The following is a 15,579-nucleotide window of genomic DNA, read 5'->3' on the forward strand; positions in this document are numbered from 1 at the left end:
TCGGTTTTGGTCTAGTTGCCGAATGTTTAATGCCATGGTTTCGTTGTAGAAGTTTGTCTGTTGAAGTTCCATTTTGTTTTGTTGTTTTTTCTTTTTTAAACTTTTATATTTCAATTTCTTGTGTGCGGTTTGAAAATGTTTCTCCTCGTGGTCGACAAGTTTGTCTGTTTTTTTTATTTTTAGAGAAAAATTATCTTTCGTGTGTGCCGTGGATTTGTGTGGGTGAGTTTACTTTACATCGTGTGTTTCGTTCAAACTCATTCATTTCATTTTAAAATAACGGGGTAACCATCGTTTGTTGCAGACCAGGATATAAATACCCTAACTCGCTACAAAAGAAAATAATGAAACGAATAGAATGAAGGAAACAAAAACTCAATTGCTGGATAAAATAAACATGTCGTTTATTTTCTGTCAAAAATAAAATGGTTTAGGTGTAACACGTGTTCATTCAGGTGTTGACGACTACATGCGTGGAAAAGAAAGGAATGATGTTGAGGACGAGAAATGGCCTTCCACATGTAGAAAGGGAAATAGAAAGGGAGTGTTGGCCTCAGCAAAACCGTGCGTTCATGATAGCAGTCGTCCACGTGGAAAAGTCTTCAAGCCAAGAGCTATGGACACCGAACTTGCCTGGTTGACGAACCCAAGCAAAAAGGGAAGAAAGAGGCAATTTGAATGGTGTTGTTGACTTTTATATCGGGGTGAGTGTTCTGACTGCGCATGTCTAGAATTCCTTTCAGGGGAAGTGACGTTTCCCATGTGTGTGTACATGTGTGTACGTTAGCATGTGTGTGTATGCACATGAATGTGAGTGTATATACGTGAACGTGAATATATGTACGTGTCTGTGCGTATGTGCGTGCGTACATGTGGGTGTGTTTATGAGGATGTGTATATGCGTGCGTATGTGTGCGTATGTGCATATGTGTATGTACATGTGGGTGTGTATATGTGAAGGAAAAGTTCGAACAAATTACTTTTAGCTATAAATAATGTTCTATTCGATAAATTTTCGTAAGTTTTGAATATATTACTATTTTCGACGTGACAAGTAAGTACTGTTGTTTAAAGCAAAAACAACGTATTTTTAAAAATCGATCTGTTGATTCTCACCCTTTATTTAATCGATCTTCTCCCCATCCACCCACCCTGAAAAAAAAAACGATGCGGCTTCTATTATATTCTGTTAGCGACTCCTTGTATTCTGTGTTAGCGTTCTTTTTACTAATGGAGGCGGTTATTATTTCTGTTTTTATTTTCTTCCAGAAAAAAAAAAATTTTACACATTCGGTAAAAACGTCTAAAAGTCAACGTTCACATTTACACACAAAGATTTTCTGTCTGTTTTCTTTAGAAGATGAAAAAAGCGAAAAGAAAACGAAATAATTAATAAATGCAAAGAAAAATATAAATAATCATTTTTTTTTTTTAAAAACGAAATTATTTTATCACTTTTCTCCTTCCGTACTTTTTTTTTTTTTTTTTAATTCCACCACAAATAGACTCTAGGTCACATGACATTGGCCGGGTATTTTTGGCGAAAGTTGATGGCAAAACCTGAATACATATGTTGTCTGCTTCAACATTTCTGCTGATGTAAAACAAAGATGTAGGTATCGATACTTTGGTCATTCATTTATTTATAATATAATCTAAATTGATAATCTCAACTTATCTACGTACATTGTTTTCATTTTTACGCCATATAATTGCAGACAAGTCCGTATTTATAATAACATAGATTAAAAAAAAAAAAAAAAAAAGCGTTTTAAGTTGATGTTGTCATTATTATTTATTTTTGGCATTATTTTCCTGGTTTTTATCTATTTTGATTTTATCCACTAAAATTTTAGGTGCTTGTGCACTTAGTGAACCAACCACGTTATTTTTAATGATATTTTTAAGTTGAATTAACACTTACGGTATCTTTATTATTATTATTATTATTATTATTGAATTGTTAGGTGAAAGTACAGAATAGTTACAAAAACACCCTCTTCTCCCCATGTTAAGAATGGTTTTCTAAATAATAACGTTATTATTTCAACACGGTTCAATAAGTGCACATGTACCAAATTTTATTTTAAATTGAAACTGATATATTTTTACGAAACTAAGCTTCTTAAATACAAAAATAATAATTCTTTTATTTAAAAAAAGAGAAAGAAAAAGGATTTCTTTTATTTTCGAAATTAGTGGATACCCCATAGAATGTTATTGTTAATCTTTCATTTAGCAGCACAATTTAACCAAAATACTTGACTTCAGCTTATAACTTCTTAGGAAGGACGCAAAAAAATAAAATAAAATAAAATAAAATCTGAATGCTTGTACAAAGAAATGCGACAGATCAAATAAGGGAGATAAATTGTGGATCAAGGGAGATTTTTTGGTATTATTATACAAACACCGTGACAGCGAATTAGTAAAATCTTTTACGTAGTATTCTGTTACGTTTCGGTGTGCTGAACACGAATCTGAAAACTGGGTTAGGGTTAGGGTACATTTTTTTCTACTAATTCGCTGTCACGGTATTTGTATAAATTTACCGATTTTTTTTCGGTACTTGTACAGTTTAATCAAGACATTAAAAAATGAAAATATCGAAAAAAAAGTTTCAGTTGTACGTATCCGTTATGGAATGAAAATATCGAAAAAAAAATTCACTTAATTTCATCAAGTAGTTTTTGTATTACAGCAAGAAAAAAAATTTATGATATCGAGCAAAAGGTTCGATCTTTAGGAAGAAAAGCTAGTATTAAAGATGGGGAGGGAGTATCGGCGCTTTACATGGAGTTATCTCCCCGTGGCGTTGTAAACTCCAAACAAAAATTAAGAAAAAATCTAAGATATCTGCCTTCAACGTGCTGTCATAAAAACGTGTTTTTCCGCTGTAAAAAAAAAAAAAAAAAAAAAAACTACTCGATCAAATTAAGTGAAATTTTTTTTTTTTTTTTTTTTTTTCGGAGATCGTCAGTTGAGAACGAATACGTACAATATAACCTTTTTTCGATATTTTCATTTTTAATGTCTTGATTAAGTATCGATTTTTTTTTTTTTTATTAAATTGATAGGTGAAAGTACAGAATAGTTACACAACACTCTTCCCTTCCCATGTTAAGAATGGCCTTCTAAATAATAACGTTATTATTTCAGTGCGGTACAATAGGTGCATACTGCATAAGTACCAATTTAGGTAAACAACATAAAAAAAAGGCAGTACATTAAATAAGGTAATTAAAATTTGGGTGCTTATTCAGATTGGCACTTATGGCGGCAATTAAAAGTAAAGAAAATACAAAAAAGGGTAACCATTTTATATTTCTTTCAGACCCCCCCCCTCAATTTCTGTTGTTTGTTTTTTTTTTTTTTCATTTTATGTTGAATTTACTTATAACGGCACCAGTTGAATTTCAGGAGCCCCCCCCCCCCCTGGCTGTTCTCTTATATCGCAATTTCTTAAACGTCACTCGCAAAAATTTAGAAAGCGATCACATTTTTGTTTTAACGGTTAATTAAAAAAAAAAAAAAAAAAAGTCTTTTGGGACGCTGATATTAAAGCTAAGAGTCTTCTCAAATCAGTTTGCACTCTGGAGACGAATGCGTGTTCGAGATAAGTGTATTTTAATTTTTATGTTTAATTTCTAATATTAATAACTACATTCTATTTGAGTACTTAATTTATATTTTTATCTCCTGATTGTTTTATTTAATGATAGCGGTTTCTCGTCATAAATGTTTATTATATCTACCATTGTTGATTGCATGAACAGATTAGGAAATTGTATTCATTGTTAATTTGTGAGAGGTGAATCTATCACCATACGTTCCCTTTAAAAAAACTCGCCAGTTGAACTTTTATTAAGTACAATACTTAATAGATTTTTTTTTTTTTTTTTTTTTTTTTTAATGGAGAGTAGAGAACGTTTTGTGGAAGCATTGTCAGCAGCTCCCGTTACTCTCGCTTCTCTTTATTTGTCACTTAGTCCTCATTTTTTTAATGAGTGATTTTTCTGACAAAGGGAGAAGAAAAAGCTGTATTCTAAGTTGGCAGTATTTTGCGTGAAAAGTCGACAGAGATGGCGGAAATTTTCTGTTCTATGTCTATCCTTGTAGCCATGTCACTAGTAAGGGTGCTGGAGGTAAACGTTTTATCTTGGCTGACGTTATCCGCCTGATAGTCAGGGACCCGAACCTTGGATTAACCACTAAGGAGGCTGTCCTATCAGCAGGCGCAAAGTACTGGGGCTGCTGTATTGCTATTTGGGGAATGGATTCTGGACCATACAGTAGTCTCTGGTGGGGCCTCTCGATGCCATACTAGTGGGTAATTGTTACGGTTTTACCTTATCATGTGCTACAAAAAAAAAAAAAATTCTTTGTTACTTTTCTCTCTGTCCTGCTCTAAGCAAGTCTGACGACCTAGTCCACAAACTTCAAAATTCCATCATGACAAGTTTCAATAAAAAATACACGATTAAACCCGGATCTGAAACTTCCAACGTAGACCCCCACTACCATGTCTCCTTCTCCAACATCAGGGGTCTACGTTCTAACCTTCCAGAGGTTGAAGCCCAATTACAGGAGACTAAACCAGACCTTTTATTTTTAAGCGAAACTGGAATTGGACAGACTATTTCCCTAAATGAGTTCGTAATTAAAGGATACTCTAACCTAACTTCCAAATCTGACCCCCAAGATCGCCATGGGCATGGAATATGTGCCTATATAAAAGATGGCTTTCCATGTGGTAGGGACATCTCCAGAGAAAGTCCCAATTTACCCTATATGTGCTTCTGAGTAGCACTAGCTCACACTACGGCATTTATATTTACTCTCTATCGCCCCCATAACAGCGGAGTTACTATCTTTAAAAGCATATCTGAGAAAATTGACCAAGTTCTATCAGCATATCCTTCAGCTAACATTCACGTATGTGGAGACTTCAATGTTCACAATGTGGAATGGTTGACCCACTCAAACAAGACCGATGATGAGGGGAGATTCTGTCATGATTTCTCCATTGCTTATGACCTCACTCAGATTGTTCACGAACCCACCCGTGTGCCCGACAATGACCTTTTTCTCACAACTTGCCCTGAACTATGTTCAGTTTCCGTTCTGTCTCCTCTTGGATTTTCCAACCACTCAGTTGTATCAATTAAGATAAAAATGAAATGTAATAAGTCCTCAGACGTACCTCTCCATCGTTCAGTATATCGATACACTATGGCTGACTGGGATAGTTTCCGTACTTTTATATTGGATCTTCCTCTGCGTTCTATGTTTAAAAAGGATGTGTCATCTATAGTATCAGATCTGACAGAATGGTTAATTGTAGGTATAGACCATTTCATACCCTTGAAAAAGTTCCAGCAAAAACCTAACAGCCAGCCATGGTTTTCTCCAGAATGTGCTGCTGCTATTGCGCACAGAAATCACTTTTTCCACTGCTTCCAACATAATAGATGTATGGAAACTAAAGCCGCTTTCAGGACTGCCAGCAACCATTGTAAGAAAGTAATAAAGAATGCAAGAGAGTTGTATGCTCAGTCCGTCAAGTCCAAAGTAGCTGAGCAGCGGCTTGGTTCCCACCAGTTTTGGCAAATTGTTAACAGAATCCTGAACAGAAGCGTGTGCTCTATCCCAACTATCATCAATGGATCTGAGTTAATCTCATCAGCATCAGACAAAGCCAAACTCTTTGCCAAGAACTTTGCAGCCAATTCTACCCTTTGTGACCAAGGCCGCCAACCCCCAATATTTCCTCCTGTATCAGAAAACACACTATGTGATATACAAATATCTGTATGTGATGTTGCCAAGCTAATCAAAAACCTTGATTCCAGTAAAGCAAACGGCCCTGACGGTATTCCAATTATAGAACTAGCACCCATACTTACAAAACTGTTTAAACGTTGTCTTAAGGAGAATTGCTTCCCATCACCCTGGAAAATCTCATCAGTATGCCCTGTATTTAAGAATTCAGGTGATCGTTCATCCCCCTCTCAGTACAGGCCAATAAGTCTCCTGTGCGTCATGAGTAAGTTACTGGAATCTGTGTTAAATACAGAAGTAATCAACCATCTCAGCAAAAATAACCTTCTTAGTGACACACAATATGGTTTCCGTTCTGCTAGATCTACAGCAGATGTGCTTACAGTTATATCTCATAGGATTAGCGAATCTCTCGACAGAGGCAACCTTTCTAGGGCAATTGCTCTTGACATATCAAAGGCCTTTGATAGGGTATGGCATAAAGGTTTACTTCACAAGATCTCCAACTATGGTATAGCTGGAAATATCTTCTCAATTATTAAATCATTTCTCTCTGATAGGTTCATAAGAGTAATAGTTGATGGGCAAAAATCAGAAGCTCACAGTATAAATGCTGGAGTCCCTCAGGGGCCCATCCTGGGCCCAACTCTTTTCCTGATCTACATTAATGATGTTCCAAATCACATTCTTACATCATTCGTAGACATTTTTGCTGACAACACTACCATCTATGGTAGCACATCTAAGACCGTAAACGACCAAGTTCTCTCCAATTCTCTCTCCTCTGATCTTGATCACGTTGTACAATGGGGAAAGGAGTGGCTGGTTACTTTTAATGCATCTAAAACCAAGCTTCTATCTTTACATCATCAATGTTCTGATCCCCATCTGGCATCAATTAAAATGAATGGCTCTCGTCTTGGGGAGGCCTCAAGTTTTGACAGGCTTCTGAGCTTGACCTTTACTCCTGATCTTAAATGGAATACGTACATCAAATCTGTTGCCAAGGCCGCTGGAAAAATGGTCGGATCCTTCTATCGATCCAGTAGATATCTCACTGCTGATGCAATTCTCTATCTATATAAGAGCCAGATATGTCCAAGGATGGAATACTGTTGCCACATATGGGCAGGAGCTGCTAGAAAAGACTTATCCTGCCTTGATAGGGTTCAAAATAGACTTCGTGGCCTGGTGGGAGATGTCTTTTTCTCTTCGCTGCAACCTCTATCTCACAGAAGAGATGTTGCGAGTTTGTCTCTGCTTTATCATTATTTTCATGGAAAGTGTTCAACTGAGCTTCAATCTATGGTCCCCCCTCGCCAAACTTTCACAAGAAGCACTAGACTAGCTGAAAACATTATCAATAATTTTCCCCACTCTTTATCTGTGCCTAAACCTAAACATAGATTCCATGATCAAAGCTTCTTTCTTAGAACTGCACGGCTGTGGAATTGTCTTCCGTTTTCCTGCTTTCCAGCTGTCTATAATATGGTTGTCTTCAAGTCCAACGTGAACAAGTTTCTGATGAGCCGTTCCATATAAGTTAACAAATTTACCGAACTTCCATTACTATCGATTACTATATTGTCCTTTTGACTACTCTACACTCTTTAACCCTTATCCTTGAGTGGCCTATCGGCCTTGATAAGTGGTGACGCCTAGGTAAAAAAAAAAAAAAACGTCAATGTCGGAATACCCTGGCCAAATCACCGCTAAAAAAAAAATTGTCCACATCCATCAAACTTAAACATTTTTGTGAAATATTAAACGGTTCTTCTTTCTTCTCATGTCGGCGCGTTATTTATGTTAAAACTGTTAATTAAACTGCAGAAGCACCTGTTAAAAGACTATACAAGTTCTATGGTATTTTACATTAAATTATGTTCATTGTACATTGCCCTGCCCCCGCAAAAAAAATCTGGCCATAAAGTGGGTGCTCAATTTGCATTAAATTATTATAGAAAAGTGACCCTCCCACACACACGCACACACACACACTTTTTGGCCACTAACATTTCCTCATATCTTGGAAACTACTCGTTTGCCGTTTTCAGCGCCCCGAAAACCGTTAAAGGTGGAAATTTTCGAGGGTGGAGTGATTCTTCATATTTACCAAATAAAATTAATTCTTTTTCACTGAAAATGAAATAAACAAATAAATTACTTATTTGTCATGTTACCTGACCAAGAAATTTCATTTTTTGTTTCCGATTCGATTTTTAAGTTTGATAGGCGCGGACGATTTTTTTATCAGTGATTTGGTTAGAGTATCACGACATCAGCGTTTACCCGGAAAAGTCTGTCATTTTTATTTGTACAAACATCAAAATCTGGTTTGTTTTACAATTCACATTGGCACGAAAAAGTGGCAAAAGACAAATATAGCAAATAAATGTTATCATATGCAAGATAAGTTACTCTTCTACCTAGCTAAATAACCCACCCAATAAATGTCCCCATAACATTTATTGGGTGGGTTTCTAACAAGGTGCTTCTTTACAATAGCGCATCGTCATCAGGGTTGGCAGACCATAAAAAATATTTGAAGCCAAATCTTTCAGAAAAAAGACTAAATTGGTAATTGTAGTCAAATATGTATTCACAAACAAAAAAGTCAAATTGAACGTTTAAATTGCAAAAGCATGTGCACATGTTGGTTTGCTTATGTCGATGATAGAAAAACATTATTACGTGTCCTGTCGAAATTAGCATAAATTTCAAAACTTGTTCAGTAGAAAAATAATCTATATATATATAAAAGGGAAAAATGTGTGTGACCATTTCGTGTATGTCTTCAAAAGGCTTTTCTCGCACACGGTTCCGGGGTCGTTACGATCGCTTACAACTGTTTATATGGGTCCTAAATAATAATATGTACGATTTGGAAAAGCGTGTCGCATCTAGATTTATTTACGTCGATTTTTACAAAATTATTGCTATTTTGGCTTCTCGCGTGTTGATGAGGCTTTTTCGTATAAAAAGCGAAACTAATTCAAAGTTAACAAATCCTCGGCATTGCGCCGGGAAATGTCCAGAAGCAATCAGTTTTGATAAATGTTGTACATCAGACAATTGCTATTCAATCTGGACAATTGGGAGCTGGTTTCCCTCTCCCCAACATCTGTTGGGGGAAAAAAAGTCAAATTTGGGTAAACAACTGCGTGACTTCTATTTGACCTTCGTAATTAGGTCAAATGGAAGCAGCAGAGTTAACTTTTATTGCGCTCGCCTGTTTTTATAGTTAAATAAATTCAAACCTGTGTATGTTGTATGTCACGGTGGCCTAATGGTTAACGTCGCCCGTTTTTTTGGGGGTTTTTTTACACATTAATTTCCAACTCAAGGGTACGGGTTCGATTCTCGTACTCACCTACTAAAACTTTTTTTTTATTATTTAACACCCCCTTCCCCGGAGTTTTGATTTACCTCCAGACACCCGGGCATCGCTGGGTACCCCCCACTAGTCTATAATATAAATCTCACCTGTCTGTTTAAATGTATGTTTGTATGTCTGCCTAAAACTTTCAACAGACGTGACGGATTTTCACAAGATTGGTATTGTTTTGAAGCTCGACGCTTTGGACGACAAATATCGAAAAATTGGCCAAAAACATTTATTCATTCACCCTCAGCTTGGCACTTTTCTACAGGGAGGAGTTGCTTTTTTCGTCGATAGTTTTGAAAGTCATCCTCTGTATTCGATTGTTTAGCCTTAATTTAAATCTACGTCACTTTCGGTTTGGCGATGGACACAACAACAACAACATTTTTTTCCCTCCTTTATGGTAAGCGTTCGAGCCTGCCTACCTACTACCACCTTTTTTGCTCAACACACACCTCCAAACACCCAGGCAACGCTGGGCACCCAGTCTAGTTATAATTAAAAACTGAGAATTTGAGAATTTATTCTAACATAGTTTAGAACTCTGGCAGAGCGGAAAATAGACACAACTACGAAAAACATACTTAACTGGTTGATTAAAGCTGGTCGTTTCTTCTCGATTGCAAAATTATGCTGCGTCATTTTGCCGCTCATCCGAGTCTGGTAGTTAATCTATATATATAAAAGCGAAAATGTGTGTATGTATGTATGTGTGTTCGCTTTTTCTGTATGTCAACAAAAGGCTTTTTTCAGAGAAGTGGTCGCTCGCTTAACAACTTTTTAAAACTTTTTATATCACATACAAATCGTAATATCTCACAGTTAACAACGAAGCTCGCCTGTCTATTTAATTTGCTTGATTTCGGGAAGATAGATATTCAATATTTGTCGCTCGCCGCATTTGGGTTAGTCTTTTTCCTATAACATCTTGGGGGTGGGAAAAAAAAAGCATTCAGCAGTAAATGAATACTATCCCGCAGTTGACCTCATTAACTCATTAAAATGGGCACCTGCTAAATCCAACTAATTAGATAAATTCAAACGTGTTTCCGTTAGCATCTCGCGGTGGGGCAATGGTTAACATCGCACGTTTCTTTTTTTTTTTTTTCACACTTTAATTTACAACTAGGGTTCGGGTTCGATCCTCATACTTACTTTTTTTTTTTACTCCCCCTCCCCCCCCCCAACACCCGGGCAACGCCGGGTATCCCTCGCTAGTCTATTACATAAATCTCACCTGTCTGTTTAAATGTATGTTTGTATGTCTGCCTAAAACTTTCAACAAAGGTGACGGATTTTCACGAGATCGGTATCCTTTTGAAGCTCAACCCTTCGGACAACAAATATCAAAGGATTGGTTAAAAACATTAATTCCTTCACCCTCAGCTGGGCACTTATATACAGGGAGAGGTCGCTTTTTGTCCGATATTTTCGAAAGTCATCCTCTCTTTTCGATTGACTATTCTTAATTTAAACCTTTACCACTTCCGGTTTGGCAATGGACGGGAGTTTTCACATTCTTTTCCTCCTTCGCTGTATGGGTTCGAACCTGCCAGCTTCCTACCACTTTTGGTTTTTGTTTTGCTCAACACACACCTCCCAAATAGCCAGGCTAGTACTTAAAAATGGTAGGTAAAAAAATCTTCTGTGGAAATTTTCAATGGTTCTTCGTTTGGATCCATTTAATCAACATTCCGATAGAAAAAGGTTGGATAATTCCATCGAAGAAGTAAATCCCAAATCAACATTCTTTGCTGATTAGAAAAACGCTGTTACATCAAGGAAGGAACTCCTACCATAGTAAGTTAAATTGTCTTAAAGATACCATGATAATTGGACACCAAAAGGCCCTTAAATTAATAAGGAGATAAAAATGAGTCCGTTGTGCATGAAAGATTTGTTCGGACAGAAGAATTTCAGTTTAAACTTGTTCGCACTCACATGGTTTAAATTCAAATCAACCCATGAGAAAAGTTGTAATCAAAACAATGCATTAATTCAATCAACCAATGAAGCGACGTGATTCAAGTCATGTAATTTCTTACACGCTGCCAAACAAGCAAAGAAAAAAATAATAGATATCCATTACTTTTCGAAATATTGAATACAAAGTAAATATGTATTAGACTGTTGATTAAATGACAAGTAAATAATTCTGGTGCTTGCAAGGACTTGACTAACTGTTGTAGTTTTTTTTTTTTGTTTTTTGTTGCCCAGGTGTTTGGAGGTGTGTGTTGAGCGCAAAAAAAAAAGAAAAAAAAAAGTGGTAGTGGCCAGGCAGGCAGGCTCAAACCCGTACAATGAAGGAGAAAGAAAATGTGAAAGAAAAAAAATGTGACGTGTTTGCTGTTGCGCCCATCGCCAAACCAGAAGTGACGTAGGTTTAAATTAAGACTAGACAATCGAAAAGAGGGGATGACTTTTGAAAATATCAGCGAAAAAAGCAACCCCTCCTTGTAGAAAAGTGTCCAGTTGAGGGTGAAGGAATTAATGTTTTTAGCCAATTTTTTATATTTGTCATCTGAAGGGTCAAGCTTCAAAACGATACCGATCTCGTGAAAATCCATCGCCTCTGTCGAAAGTTTTAGGCAGACAAACATGCATACATACACACACGCACTAACAGACAAGTTAGATTTTATATAATGGATGAATTTATAACCAATAAATTTAGTTTTATCTAGGTTACCAATATATTAACAACAAGAATGATAACTTCAACAGAAGTAAATGACAACTTAATAAATTCTTAAGAGCTTAGTGTGATACTTTTTCTGAACAATTTGAATATCCTGTTGTTTCACCCCAACACAGTCAAAATGACATCAACTGTCACAGATGTTGCAGCACGCTATAGGAGATGAGCCAACATTTGTGACGGAACAAGTTGGACAGAAGAAGAGACCACCTTCCTCCATAAATTCTGCTGAAGACAACGCAGAAACAGCCTTTAAATTCAGGGGAAATAAATGTTTTAAGGAATGAACCTGTTCACAACCGTCCCTTAATACACAGGCCGAGCATTCCCATTAGTTAGTTTAAGTACCTTACTTAGACTCCAAAAGGGTCGAGTTTTATTTTTTAATGTAATTAACATGATTTCTCCCACCTTCTGCAACCAATCGCCTGCTATATTAGCATCAACCTCTCTCAAGGACAACAAGTACCATATCTCTTCTGAATTTTGCAATATACCTGTGTCTCATGTCCAGAGACTGCAAAAGTTTTGCTCTACTGGGTGTATCAGGACACAAATTATCTGATCCATAATTATTGACCAACAAACATGGATTATAACCAGTTTGTAAAAAATGATTAGGAGTTAAAATTTCGAGACCTCCTTCAGGAGCAGTAATATAAGTAAGCAGTCGATCATTAATCGCTTTTTCTACATCAGAAAGGATAGTGAAGAAGACAAAATAACAGACTTTCTTTCTACCTATTAATTGTTTCAGACATTGTTTGATTGTTTTTATCATCCTCTCCCTTGTAACTCCACACCAAGAAGAATAAAGAGGAATGATGAGATGACAAATGGAAGTTAACCTAAATTTTTCTTTGAATTCGTCCAAAACGAAGATTTCAGATAACATGATGCCAGACACTAAGAAGGTCTTTGCATTGTCCAAAAAGAACACCAAACAGATTGGTAAACCTAATAAACACTAATATAAAGGATCTATTACTCATATCCAGCAATAGCTCCAGATGTACGGCACATAGACTCATACAGGTGAACAATAAGATGTACATTTTCACGTCATTTATGAAAAAAATGACCAGTAAAATCTATATCCACTTGTTGAAATGGGTGAGTGGGCAGTTGAGAATCTGAGGGTGCTTTATATGGCAATAAATTGATTTTTTTTGATTTTTTTACAAGTAATACAATTACGGAGAATTTTCCTTTACCGATTGCCTCCCTTGGAGAATCCAGAAACCAGATAACCTTAACTTAAAAAAAAATAAAAAATAAAAAAAAAGTTTAATTGGTTCCCAGATGGCAACAATTTAAATGTGCCTCTTTAATAACCAATTCAGTTAAACGCTGACGTTTTCCCAAAACTATAGGAAATTTAACTTCAAAGGGATGGATGTTGGAATTTTGTATATGTTCTTTAGTCCGCAACAGACCATCCTTATCAATAAACAAACCAAGAACTGATACTCTTGGAGACACAGCCTTATTTGAAGGTGGGTTCAAATATTCCATCTCATAGGGACATTCTTCCCTTTGCATACAGGAAAAGAGCAACAATTTAGCTCTATGGTTGGTATCTGTGTCGGTGTCTCAGCTTATCACAGAACCTCAACACTTTCTCAAGGACGTTGATTGCCCTAATCAATGATGAAAATTAATTGATATTTATAGGTAAACTGTTCTTTTTTTTTTTTTTTTTTTTTTTTTTTTTTTTTTACAAAGGCATCACCACATTATCAAGGCCCAGAGGCCACTCAAGGATAAGGGTTAAAGAGTGTACAGTAGAAGTTGGTCAATATAGTAATCATTAGTAATGAAAATTTGGTAAATTTAATAACTTATATGGAACGGCTCATCAAGAACTTATTTACTTTAGACTTGAACAAAACCATATTGTAGTCAGCCGGAAAGCAGGAAAACGGAAGACAATTCCACAGGCGTGCAGTTCTAAGAAAGAAGCTTTGTTCATGGAATCTACGTTTAGGTTTAGGCACAGATAAAGAGTGGGGGAAATTATTGATAGTGTTTACAGCTAGACGAGTGTTTCTTGTGAAAGTTTGGCGAGGGGGGACCATAGATTGAAGCTCAGTTGAACACTTTCCATGAAAATAACGATACATCAGAGACAAACTCGCAACATCTCTTCTGTGAGATAGAGGTTGCAAGGAGGAGAAAAGGACATCTCCTACGAGGCTACGAAGTCTATTTTGAACTCTATCAAGGCAGGACAAGTTCTTTCTAGCAGCTCCTGCCCAGATGTGGCAACAGTATTCCATCCTTGGACGTACCTGGCTCTTATATAGATAGAGAATAGCATCAGCAGTGAGATATCTACTGGATCGATAGAAAGATCCGACCATTTTTCCAGCGGCCTTGGCAACAGATTTGATATACGTGTTCCATTTAAGATCAGGAGTAATGGTCAAGCCCAGAAGCTTGTCAAAACTTGAGGCCTCCTGAAGACGAGAGCCATTCATTTCAATTGATGACAAATGTGGATTAGAATGTTGATGATGTAAAGAGAGAAGCTTGGTTTTAGATGCATTAAAAGTAACCAGCCACTCCTTTCCCCATTGTACTACGTGCTCAAGATCAGAGGAGAGAGAATTGGAGAGAACTTGCTCGTTTACTGTCTTAGATGTGGTACCATAAATGGTAGTGTCGTCAGCATAAATGTCTACAAATGATGTAAGGATATGATTTGGAAGATCATTAATGTAGATCAGGAAAAGAGTTGGGCCCAGGATGGATCCCTGAGGGACACCGGCATTAATATTGTGAGCTTCTGATTTTTGCCCCTCAACTACTACTCTTATGAATCTATCAGAAAGAAATGATTTAATAATTGAGAAGACTTTTCCAGCTATACCATAGCTAGCGATCTTATGAAGTAAACCTTTATGCCATACCCTATCAAAGGCTTTAGATATGTCAAGAGCAATTGCCCTAGAAAGATTGCCACCGTCGAGAGATTTGCTAATCCTATGCGATATAACTGTAAGGACATCTGCTGTAGATCTAGCAGAACGGAAACCATATTGAGTGTCACTAAGAAGGTTATTTTTGTTGAGATGTTTGATTACTTCTGTATTTAATACAGATTCTAGCAACTTACTCATGACGCACAGGAGACTTATTGGCCTGTACTGAGAGGGGGATGAGCGATCACCTGAATTCTTAAATACAGGGCATACTGATGAGATTTTCCAGGGAGATGGGAAACTATTCTCCTTAAGACAACGTTTAAACAGTTTTGTAAGTATGGGCGCTAGTTCAGGTTGAAGTTTTTTGAGTACTATAATTGGAATACCATCAGGGCCAGTTGCTTTACTGGAATCAAGGTTTTTGATTAGTTTGGCAACATCACGTACAGATATACGTATATCACATAGCGTGTTTTCTGATACAAGAGGAAATATTGGGGGTTGGCGGTCTTGGTCGCAAAGGGTAGAATTAGCTGCAAAGTTCTTGACAAAGAGTTTGGCTTTGTCTGATGCTGACGAGATTACCTCAGATCCATTGATAATAGTTGGGATGGAGCACACGCTTCTGTTCAGGATTCTGTTTGCTATTTGCCAAAACTGGTGGGAACCAAGCCGCTGCTCAGCTACTTTGGACTTAACAGATTGAGCATACAACTCTCTTGCGTTCCTTATTACTTTCTTACAATGGTTGCTGTCAGTACAGAGATAATTAAAGAATATACAGCATATAA

General features: G+C 36.7%; 1 protein-coding gene across 1 annotated transcript in view; it reads left to right on the forward strand.

The window, feature by feature from the left end:
* The first annotated feature begins 1,488 nt into the window (after positions 1-1,488).
* Positions 1,489-15,579, forward strand: part of LOC145258211 (transmembrane and ubiquitin-like domain-containing protein 1) — a 30,881-nt gene continuing 16,790 nt past the window's right edge. Inside the window, exon 1 of the mRNA XM_080116149.1 lies at positions 1,489-1,612. The gene's annotated coding sequence lies outside the window, so the exon portion shown is untranslated. The remainder of the gene's footprint in view (positions 1,613-15,579) is intronic.

Source organism: Euprymna scolopes, chromosome 33 (genome assembly GCF_053919585.1).
Source record: "Euprymna scolopes isolate OS-2025 chromosome 33, ASM5391958v1, whole genome shotgun sequence".
NCBI classification, from domain to species: domain Eukaryota; kingdom Metazoa; phylum Mollusca; class Cephalopoda; order Sepiida; family Sepiolidae; genus Euprymna; species Euprymna scolopes.